This window comes from Mustelus asterias, chromosome 4 (assembly GCF_964213995.1).
Source record: "Mustelus asterias chromosome 4, sMusAst1.hap1.1, whole genome shotgun sequence".
In the NCBI taxonomy this organism is placed as follows: Eukaryota; Metazoa; Chordata; class Chondrichthyes; order Carcharhiniformes; family Triakidae; genus Mustelus; species Mustelus asterias.
Window position 1 is genome coordinate 78,067,676 of NC_135804.1, and position 11,741 is coordinate 78,079,416.

At 42.7% G+C, this 11,741-nt stretch overlaps 1 pseudogene; it reads right to left on the reverse strand.

Moving 5' to 3' along the window:
• Positions 1 to 7,869: 7,869 nt before the first annotated feature.
• LOC144492331 (interferon-inducible GTPase 5-like) lies at positions 7,870 to 9,082 on the reverse strand (annotated as a pseudogene).
• Positions 9,083 to 11,741: the final 2,659 nt, after the last annotated feature.

Consider the following 11,741-nt stretch of genomic DNA (forward strand, 5'->3'; position numbering starts at 1 on the left):
GGCATAGGTTTAAGGTGTGAGGGGAGAGATACAAAAATGTCCAGAGGGGCAATTTTTTCACACAGAGGGTGGTGAGTGTCTGGAACAAGCTGCCAGAGGTAGTAGTAGAGGCGGGTACAATTTTGACTTTTAAAAAGCATTTAAACAGTTACATGGGTAAGATGGGTACAGAGGGATATGGGCCAAATGCGGGCAATTGGGGCGAGCTTACAGGTTTAAAACAAAGGGTGGCATGGACAAGTTGGGCCGAAGGGCCTGTTTCCATGCTGTAAACCTCTATGACTTTGAGTCTACTCACCGCAGTATTCCTAACCGCTGACCTACTCTTGAAGTGACTGTGTTTATGTGGTGAATCCAGTTGAGTTTCTGGTCAATGGTAATCCCAAGGATGTTAACAGTGGGGGATTCAGTGATGGTAATACCGTTGAATGTCAAGGGATGGTGGTGAGAGTGTCTTTTACTGTTGATGGTCATTACCTGGCATTTGTGTAGCGCGAATGTTACTTGCCACTTCTCAACCCAAGCCTGGATATTGTCAAGATCTTGTTACATTTGAACATGGACTGCTTCAGTATCGAGGGGTCGTGAATGGTGCTGAACATTGTGCAATCATCGGCAAACATCCCCATTTCTGACCTTATGACAGAGGGAAGGTCATTGATGAAACAGCTGAAAATTGTGGGGCCGAGGACACTATCCTGAAGGACTCCTGCAGAGATGTCCTGGAGCTGAAATGACTGACCCTCCACAACCACAGCCACCTTCCTTTGTACCAGGTATGACTCCAATCAGCTGAATGTTTACCCCCTGATATACATTGATTCTAGTTTTCCTTGGGCTCCTTGATGCCACACTCGGTCGAATGCGGCATTGATGTCAAGGCTATCACTCTCACCTCTCCTCTAGAATTCAGCTCTTTCGTCCGTGTTTGAACCAAGGTTGTAATGAGGTCAGGAGCTGAGTGACCTTGGCAAAACCCAAACTGGGCGTCACTGAGCAGGTTATTGCTGAGCAGGTGCTGCTTGATAGCACTGTTGATGACCCCTTCCATCACTTTATTGATGATCAAGAATAGACTGATTGGGCGGTAATTGGCTGGGGGTTGGATTTGCCCTGCGTTTTGTGTACCGGACATACCTAGGCAATTTTCCATATTGTTGGATAGATGCTGGTGTTGTAACTATACTGGAAGAACTTGGCTACGGGAGCAGCAAGTTCTGGAGCACAAGTCTTCAATACTATTGCCAAAATGTCATCAGGGCCCATTGCCTTTGCTGTATCCAGTGCCTCCAACCATTTCTTGATATCACATGGAATGAATCGAATTGGCTGGAGACTGGAATCTGAGATGTTGGGAACAACTGGAGGAGGCTGAGATGGATTATCCACTCGGCACTTCTGGCTGAAGATTGCTGTGAATACTTCAGCCGAGTCAAAGAGGAAAAGGAAGCATTTGTCAAAGCTAGGAGGCTGGGAACACACGAAGCAAGTGTGGAATACAAGGAAAGTAGAAAGAAATTTAAGCAAGGAGTATAAAGGGCGAAAAGGGGTCATGAAAAAGCATTGGCCAGCAGGATTAAGGAAAATCCAAGGGCTTTTTATACATGTATAAAGAGCAAGAGGGTACCAGGGAGAGGGTTGGCCCACTCAAGGACAAGGGAGGAAATCTATGCGTGGAGCCAGAGGAAATGGATGAGGTATTAAATGAGTACTTTGCGTCAGTATTCACCAAAGAGAAAGACTTGGTGGATGATGAGTCTGGGAAAGGATGTGTAGATAGTTTGAGTCATGTTGAGATCAAAAAGGAGGAGATACTGGGGTTCTTGAGAAACATTAAAGTAGACAAGTCTTCAGGGCCTGATGGGATATGCCCCAGAATACTGAGAGAGGCAAGGGAGGAAATTGCTGAGACCTTGAGAGAAATCTTTGTATCCTCACTGGCTACAGGGGAGGCCCCAGAGGATTGGAGAATAGCCAATGTTGTTCCTTTGTTTAAGAAGGGTAGCAAGAATAATGCAGGTAATTACAGGCCGGTGAGCCTTACTTCAGTGGTAGGGAAATTATTGGAGAGGATTCTTTGACGCAGGATTTCTTCCCACTTGGAAATAAATGGATGTATTAGTGAGAGGTAACATGGTTTTGAGAAGGGGAGGTCATGTCTCACGAACTTGATCGAGTTTTTCGAGGAAGTGACGAAGGTGATTGATGAGGGTAGGGCAGTGGATGTTGTCCACATGGACTTCAGTAAGGCCTTTGACAAGGTTCCTCATGGCAGACTGGTGCAGAAGGTGAAGTTGCATGGGATCAGAGGTGAGCTAGCAAGGTGGATACAAAACTGGCTCAGTCAAAGAAGACAGAAGGCAGCAGTGGAAGGGTATGTTTCTGAATGGAGGGCTGTGACAAGTGGTGTTCCTCAGGGATCAGTGCTGGGACCTTTGCTGTTTGTAATATATTTAAATGATTTGGAGGAAAATGTAACTGGATTGATTAGTAAGTTTGCAGACGACACAAAGGTTCGTGGATTTGCAGATAGCGATGAGGACCATCAGAGGAAACAGCAGCATATAGATCAGTTGGAGACTTGGGCGGAGAGATGTCAGATGGAGTTTAATCCGGACAAATGTGAGGTCATGCATTTTGGAAGGTCTAATACAGATAGGAAAGATACAGTAAGAACCCTTAAGAGTATTGATAGGCAAAGGGATCTGGGTATACAGGTACACAGGTCACTGAAAGTGGCAATGCAGGTGGAGAAGGTAGTCAAGAAGGCATATGGCATGTTTGCCTTCATCGGCCAGGGCTTTGAGTTTAAAAATTGGCAAGTCATGCTGCTGCTTTATAGAACCTTGGTTAGGCCGCACTTGGAATATAGAGTTCAATTCTGGTCGCCACACTACCAGAAGGATGTGGAGGCTTTGGAGAGAGTACAGAAAAGATTTACCAGGATGTTGCCTGGTATGGAGGGCATTAGCTATGAGGAGAGGTTGGAAAAACTTAGTTTGTTCTCACTTGAGCGACGGAGGTTGAGGGGAGACGTGATAGATGCCACCAAGATTATGAGGGGCATGGACAGAGTGGATAGTCAGAAGGTTTTTCCCAGGGTGGAAGAGTCAATTTCTCGGGGGCATAGGTTTAAGGTGCGAGGGGAAAGGTTTAAAGGAGATGTACAAGGCAGATTTTTTACACAGAGAGTAGTGGGTGCCTGGAACTCGTTGCCGGGAGTGGTAGTGGAAGCGGATACGGTAGTGACTTTTAAGGGGCGTCTTGACAAGTGCATGAATAGGATGGGAATAGGCGGATTATGGTCCTTGGAAGTATAGGGGGTTTTAGTTAAGTCAGGCAGCATGGTCGGTGCAGCTTGGAGGCCCGAAGGGTCTGTTCCTGTGCTGTAATTTTCTTTGTTCTTTGTTATCTTTTGCACTAATGTGCTGGGTTCCTCCATCATTGAGGATGGGGATATTTGTTGAGCCTCTTCCCCAGTGAGTTGTTTAATTGTCTACCACCATTCACGACTGGATGTGGAAGGACTGCAGAGCTTAGATCTGATCCGTTGGTTGTGGGATCGCTTAGCTCTGTCTATCACTTGTTGTTTTTGCCATTTGGCATGCAAGTAGTCCTGTTTGGTAGCTTCACCAGGTTGACACCTCATTTTTAGGTATGCCTGGTGCTGCTCCTAGCATGTACTCCTGCACTCTCCATTGAACCAGGGTTGATCCCTTGGCTTGATGTTAATGCTTGAGTGGGGGATTTGTCAGGCCATAAGGTTGCAGATTGTTCTGGAGTACAGTTGCACCACTGTTGATGGCCCACAGCGCCTTATGGATGCCCAAGCTTGAGTTGCTAGATCAGTTCAAAGTCTGTCCCATTTAGCACTGTGATAGTGCCACACAACACGATGGAGGTTATTCTCAATGTGCAGGTAGGACTTCGTCTACACAAGAATTGTGCGGTGGTCACACTTACCGATACTGTCATGGACAGATGTATCTGCAGCCGGAAGATTGGTAAGGATGAGGTCAAGTATGTTTTTTTTCGTCTTGTTGGTTCCTTCACCACCGGTTGCAGGCCTCGTCTCGCAGTTATATCCTTTAATACCCAACCAGCTCGATCGGTAGTGCTGCTGCCGAGCCACTCTTCGTGGTGGACATTGAAGTCCCCCAGCCAGAGTACATTTTGCATCCTTGCCACCCTCAGTGCTTCCACAAAGTATTGTTCAACATGGAGGAGTACTGATTCATCAGCTGAAGGAGGACGGTATGTGATAACCAGTAAGAGGTTTCTTTGACCATGAGACTTCATGGGGTCCGGAGTTAATGTTAAGGACTCCCAGGGCAACTGCCTCCCGGCTTATACCACTGTGCTGCCATCTCTGCTGGATATGTCCTGTCCCACCGGCAGGGATGATAATGATGGTGTCTGTGATGTGATTCCATGAGAATGACTATGTCAGGCAGTTGCTTGACTAGTCTGTGAGACAGCTCTCCCAATTTTGGTACTCGCCCCCAGATGTTAGTAAGAAGGATTTTGCAGGGTCGATGGAGTCAATGTTTTGCCATTGTCTTTTCTGGTGCCTCGGTCGATGCCAGGTGCTCCGTGTGGTTTCATTTCTTTGTTGAGACTTTGTAGCGATTGATACAACTGAGTGGCTTGCTAGGCCATTTCTTGCTCAGCAGTTGAGAGTCAACCACATTGTTGTGGCCCTGGAGGCACATGTAGGCCAGACCAGGTACGGACTGCTGATTTCCTTCCCGAAAAGACTTTATTAAACCAGATGGGTTTTTCCGACAATGGTTTCATGGTCATCAGTAGACTCTTAATACCAGATTTTTTTTATTGAATTCAAATTCCATCATCTGCCATGGCGGGATTCGAACCCAGGTCCCCAGAATATTATCTGGATTAATAATTGAGTGATAATACCACTGGGCCATTGCCTCTCCAATATCATGTATGGATCACAGTCCCGTTGTGCAGAAATATATCAGACTGTAAAGTGTGTGGCCTGTCTTGAATTGGTGTAGAAACACAGTGGGAGAACAGAAAGAGAAGTCTCGGTGTGGTAAAGATTATAACTGACTGAGCCAGGACCCAGTAAGTTCCTTGGCCCCACTCTGAAATGGGCACTGAGAGGGACACAGTATTACAGAAGAAGCGAATAATTGGTAGAATCTGGGCTTGTTTCTGAGGTGCTTTGTGAAGCTTAATTTGCTTTTCATCATAATTACACCAAATATTTTAATTTCACCTCCAGAACAACTATATGAGCAGCCCATATCAGAACGACACTGACTGCAGGCCAGATATCATCTACTGTGACTCTGTTAATCTTACTTGTGGAAGTACTGGGTTGTACTAACTGGTGACCAGAGACTAACAACAATCAATATTTATTGATAATATTGACCAGCTCATAAATGCTTTTTGTCTGTCTCTGTCCAGGGAGAACTCCCGTGCTTGTGACATGTGATCCCTTTTGTGCCTGTGTTATATTAATGTCCACATGACCATCTGGTCTACAGTACTCATGCCTCTGCGTCAGAAGGTAGTTTATGGACTATTTGGTGACTGAGCACAAACATTTTGGATAACACTCCATCACAGTATTGACTAAGTGCTGTACCTTCTTCAATTACTGACATATGTAACTGATTCCATTTCACGAGCTGAAAGAAGACCAGGGGAGTTAACCCAGTGTGTGGGCCAATAGCTAAAGCTGAACTTCACTAAAAGTACAATGGAACAATGAACTGTTCATTATCACATTGCAGTTTGTGTGAGCTTGCTGTGTGCAAATTCACTGCCACATTTCCAACATTTCAATCATCAAAATTATAAAAACAATCATTTAAAAGATGGAAAATTACAACAGGAGCCAGACAGATTTACCTGCATTTGATTTGGTTGCAAGCATTAGATTGTATTGCAATAGACTCTATACGATTGGATTACAGTGTGATTGACTCTATACTACTGGGTTGCACTGCAATTAACTCGATACTATTGAATTACACTGCAATTAATTTTATACAAATGGTTAAACTGCAATTAACTCTATATTATTGGATTACACTGCAATTCACTCTATACTATTGGTTCACAATGCAATTGACTCTGTACTATTGGATTACACAGCAATTGCTTTGACACTATTGGATTACAGTTTAATTGACTCAATTGGATTAAAGTGCAATTGACTCTGCACTATAACTGTACAAGGCAATTGACTCAATATAGAAACCATAGGAATCCTACAGTGCAGGAGGAGGTCATTTGGCCCATCGACTCTACCGAATTCTGAAAGAGCACCTTACCGACACCCAGCCCCACAGGGCCATTGTGATCTCCTGGACTCGTTTCGATCGCCTCAGGGGGTCGGAGAGGAATTTCCCAGATTTTTTTTTTCCCCATATTGGCCCTGGGGTTTTTCACTCTGGGTTTTCGCCTCTCCCTGGGGATCACATGGTCTGGAATAGGGGGGTGGGGGTGAGTTAATAGGTTGTAATGAACAAAGCATCGTAGCTGTGAGGGACAGCTCGGTGGATAGGATATTGGTATGTAGATAGGCTGGAAAATTGGGCGGGGATCCTGGATTCAGGATTCAATCCTGGACCGGGGAGCGGCGCGGGCTTGGAGGGCCGAAGGGCCTGTTCCTGTGCTGTATTGTTCTTTGTTCTTCTTTGTTCTTCTTATTATTAGGTTACACTGAAACGAACTCTATACTACTGGTTTACACTGCAACTAACTTTACACTATTGGATTAAGATGCAATTGTCTCTATACTATTGGATTACACTGAAAATGGTTCTATATTATTGGATTACACTGCAATTGACTCTATACTATTGCACTGCAATTCACTCCTTACTATGGGATTACGCTGCAATTAACTCTATATGATTGGATTACACTGCAATTGATTCTATTCTATTTTATTACAGTTTAATTGACTCAATTGGATTAAAGTGCAATTGACTCTGCACTATAACTGTACAAGGCAATTGACTCAATATAGAAACCATAGGAATCCTACAGTGCAGGAGGAGGTCATTTGGCCCATCGACTCTGTACCGAATTCTGAAAGAGCACCTTACCGACACCCAGCCCCACTGGCCTTTAACTCTGCATATTACCATGGCTGATCCACATCATGTGCACACCTTGGGACACTAATGGACATTTTAGCACGGCCAATCACCTAACCTGGAAATCTTTGAACTGTTTCGGAGCATTCGGATTACACTGCAATTGACTCTATACCATTGAATTAAGTTGCAAATTACTCTATACTATTGGATTACACAGCAATTGGTTCTATACTATTGGATTACACCACAATTGACTCTTTACAATTGGACTTGATGGCAATTGACTCTATACTATTGGATTACACTGCAAATAACTCTGTATTATTGGATTACATTGCAATTGACTCTGTACCATTGAATTGAGTTACAATTGACTCTATACTATTAGATTACATTGCAATTGATTCTACACTTTTGGATTACACTGCAATTGACTCTATATTATTGGATTACACAGCAGACTCTTTACTATTGGATTACAAAGCAAATGATTCTATACTATTGGATTACATTGCAATGGACCCTCTACTATTGGATTATATTGCAGTTGACGCTACATTATTGGATAACACTATAGACTCTATACTATTGCATTACATTGCACTTGACTCTATACTATTGGATTATACTGCAAATGACTCTATACTATTGGATAACTCATTTATCATTGACCAATTTGCATTGTCCTGAGGATATGGTAATTGCCAATATCAACATCGTTATTTTTCTTGAATTTATGATGATTTTTCAGAGTTCAATGTCCTGATGTTTAGTGCTGATCATTTTAATCAGTCCCAAATGCAGCCTGCACTACTCTCTTCCCATTCTCTGTGAGATCATCCAGGACATCAGTCAGAAATTTGTAGGTCAGTGCAAATGATGGTGCTGCTCCAAAGATGCCACCAATCACTGGTATAAAATCGAGGGCAAGTTCAATTCCTGAAACGACGGTATAAGTGGAACTCAGCAGCATTCTTTTCACAAATTCCTTATTTATTTCCCCCAATAGAGGAGTTTTCACCACAGCTTTCAGTTCTTCCACAGGTTTCCCTGCTGTGTTGGCCAGTCTTTGGAGAGAGGCATCATCCAGACCCAGACATTGACGGAAATCTATGATTGCTGTAACCAGTATTCCAATGTCACAAGCAAGTGACATACCAGGAATTGGCACTGCTCCCGCTGCTCCCGAAAGTGTGGCCAACATTCAGATTTGTTTCTTTAGCTCATTTCTCTTTTTCCCTATAATCTCCAACTTTGTGGTTTGAAGTGATAGCAAAAATACATGTTTCTTTATATTGTCAAAATCATTTTTGAGGGTCTTCTGTAATTTTGGGAAATCAAAATTATTCACTTCAAAGTTTGACAGCAGGAAAGCTGGGTGATGCAATCCCTGCTTTTTCCAAGTTGCTGACACAGTATTTCCTGATCTTGTTCAGTTCTACATCTACATCTATATCTGCATCTTTGTCATTCTTTCGACCTTCCAGTCTGACAGCATTAAGATCATTTTCAGTTTTAGATCGAACAAAGTAGAATTTCTTCCCCAGCTGTTTAATCTGTTTGACGAGTTTGACATCATTTTCCCTGAATCGACAGTCTGAGATAATGATGAAGAAATCATATTTATTGAAGTCCATTCTCTGCAGGTACACATCTGCTGGGAAATTTGTAGTCCCTATCCCTGGCAGGTCCCAGAAACAAACAGTTGGCATATTGGGATGTGGGTATCGGGATGGTTCCATTGTGGTTTCTGTGGTACCAGATCTAGCTGCTCCCACATCAGTTCTCTGAAGACCTCTCATAGTATTGATGAAGGTGGATTTCCCTGCACCTGATTCTCCTGTCACTGCGATGTTAAGCTCTGTATTGTGCAGCTCATTTACCTTCCTCTGAATCAGAGACACAGTGGCAGCCCCCAGCCCACCTGTTTCATAAGCAGACTTAAATTCATTCAGCTCTTCCTGTTTGAAGAAAGATGCTATTGAAGACAGAGCCATCTAATCTCTGTGAAAGAGAATGAATACTTTATATGGTATATCATTTCCCAACTGTGTCTTTAGTTAAAGATTGAAGGAGGACTACCATCAGAATTTATTGATTTCAAACATGAGGCGGAGTGTCTTGGGCTACAAAAAGATATAGACAGAGTGGTCAAATGGGCAGATAAGTGATAGATGGAATTTAACCCTGAAAAGTGTGAGGTGATACACTTTAGAAGGAGTAATTTGACACAAAAGTATTCAATGAATGGTAGGACACTAGGAAGTTTTGTGGAACAAAAGGATCTTGGTGTGTTTGTCAAAAGATTCTGAAAGCGGAACATCATGTTAGTAGAGTGATGAAAAAGGCATATGGGACACTTGCCTTTATCAATCGAGGCATAGATTACAAAAGCAGGGATGTCATGTTGGAGCTGTATAGAACTTTGGTGAGGCCACGACTAGAGTACTGTGTGCAGTTCTGGTCGCCACATTATCGAAAAGATGTGATTGCACTGGTGTAGAGGAGATTTACCAGTTTGCTGCTTGGGATGGAACATTTAAGTTATGAAGAGAGATTGGGTAGGCTTGGGTTGTTTTCGTAGGAGCAGAGAAGACTGAGGCACCTGATTGAGGTGTACCAGATTATGAGAGGCATGGACAGAGTGGATAAGGAGCAACTATTCCCCTTAGTTGAAGGGTCAGTCACGAGGGGACATAGGGACATAGGTTCAAGGTGAGGGGCAAGAGGTTTAATGAAGAAACACAAAAGGTCAAAAACATTTGTGAGAGTGGCTTACAGACCACCAAACTGTAGTGGTAAAGTTGGGAATAGCATTAGATAGGAAATCAGAGATACATGTGTCAGAGGAACATATATGTGATTATGGGGTACTTTAACCTGCATATAGATTTAGAGCGTCAAATTAGACACAGTACAAAAGAGGAGGAATTTCTGGAATGTATACGGGATGATTTTCTGAACCAATATACTGGAGAACCAACAAGGGAACAGGTCATCCTGGACTGGGTATTTGTGCAATGAGAAAGAATTAGTTGGCAATCTAGTTGTGAGAGAATCCTTGGGGATGAATGACCATAATATGATAGCCAAGGTGGATTTGTCAAGTTGGATAGTGACGTAGTTGATTCTGCGAACAGGAACCTGAATCTCAATAAAGGTAACTACGATGGTATGAGACCTGAATTGGCCATGATGGACTGGGAGACATTATCCAAAGCAAGGACAGTGGACAAGCAATGGCAGGCATTTAAGGAACAAATAGGTGAACTCCAAAAGTTGTTTATTCCTGTTTGGCGTAAGAATCGTAAGGGAACTGTGGCCAAACCATGGATTACAATGGAAATTAAAGATAGTATTAGATTCAAAGAAGAAACATAAATATTGGCAAGAAAAAGCAATAAACCTGAGGATTGGGAACAGTTTAAAATTCAGCAAAGGAGGATAAGGGGATTGATTAAGAATGGGAAAATGGAGTATGAAGATAAAATAGTAGGGAACATAAAAACTGACTGTAAACGTTTCTACAAGTATGTAACAAGAAAAAGATTGACAAAAATGAACTTAGGTCCCTCACAGTCAGAAATGGGAGAATTCATAATGGGGAGCAAAGAAGTGGCTAAGGAACTCAATTCCTACTTTGCTTCTGTCTTTACAAAGGAGGACATGAATAATGTACCAGAGGTTCTGAGAGAAACAAGGAAGGAAATCGGTAGTGGTAGAGAAATGTTTTTAGGAAATTGATGGGCTTGAAAGGGAATAAATCTTCAGGGCCTGATAATCTTCATCCCAGAGTCCTTAAGGAAGTGGCTCTAGAAATAATAAAGTAATAGAGTCATAAAGGTTTACAGCATGGAGACAGTCCCTTCGGCCCAACTTGTCCATGCTGCCCTTTTTATTAACCACTAAGCTAGTCCCAATTGCCTGTGTTGACCCATATCTCTCTATACCCATCTTACCCATGTAACTGTCTAAATGCTTTTTAAAAGACAAAATTGTACCCACCTCTACTACTACCTCTGGCATCTTGTTCCAGACATTCACGACCTTCTGTATGAAAAAATTGCCCCTCTGGAGCCTTTTGTATCTCTCCCCTCTCACCTTAAATCTATGCCCTCTAGTTTTAGACTCCCTTACCTTTGGGAAAATATGTTGACTATCTAGCAGATCTTTGATTATTTTGTAAACCTCTATAAGATCACTCCTAAGTCTCCTAAGCTCCAGGGAAAAAAAATCCCAATCTCTGCAGCCTCTCCTTATAGCTCAAGCCAACAAGTCCCGGTAGCATCCTAGTAAATCTTTTCTGCACTCTTTCTAGTTTAATAATATCCTTTCTATAATAGGGTGACCAGCGCTGTACACAGTATCCCAAGTGTGGCCTTACCAACATCTTGTACAACTTTGAGAAGACATCCCAACTCCTGTATTCAATGTTCTGACCAATGAAACCAAGCATGCTGATTGCCTTCTTCACCAATCTGTCCACCTGTGACTCCATTTTCAAGGAGCCATGAACCTATAATTATAGATCTCTTTGTTCTATGACTCTCCCCAACACCCTACCATTAACTGAATGAGTTCTGCCTTGATTCGATCTTCCTAAATTCATCCCCTAGCATTTATCTAAATTAAACTCCATCTGCCATTCATTAGCCT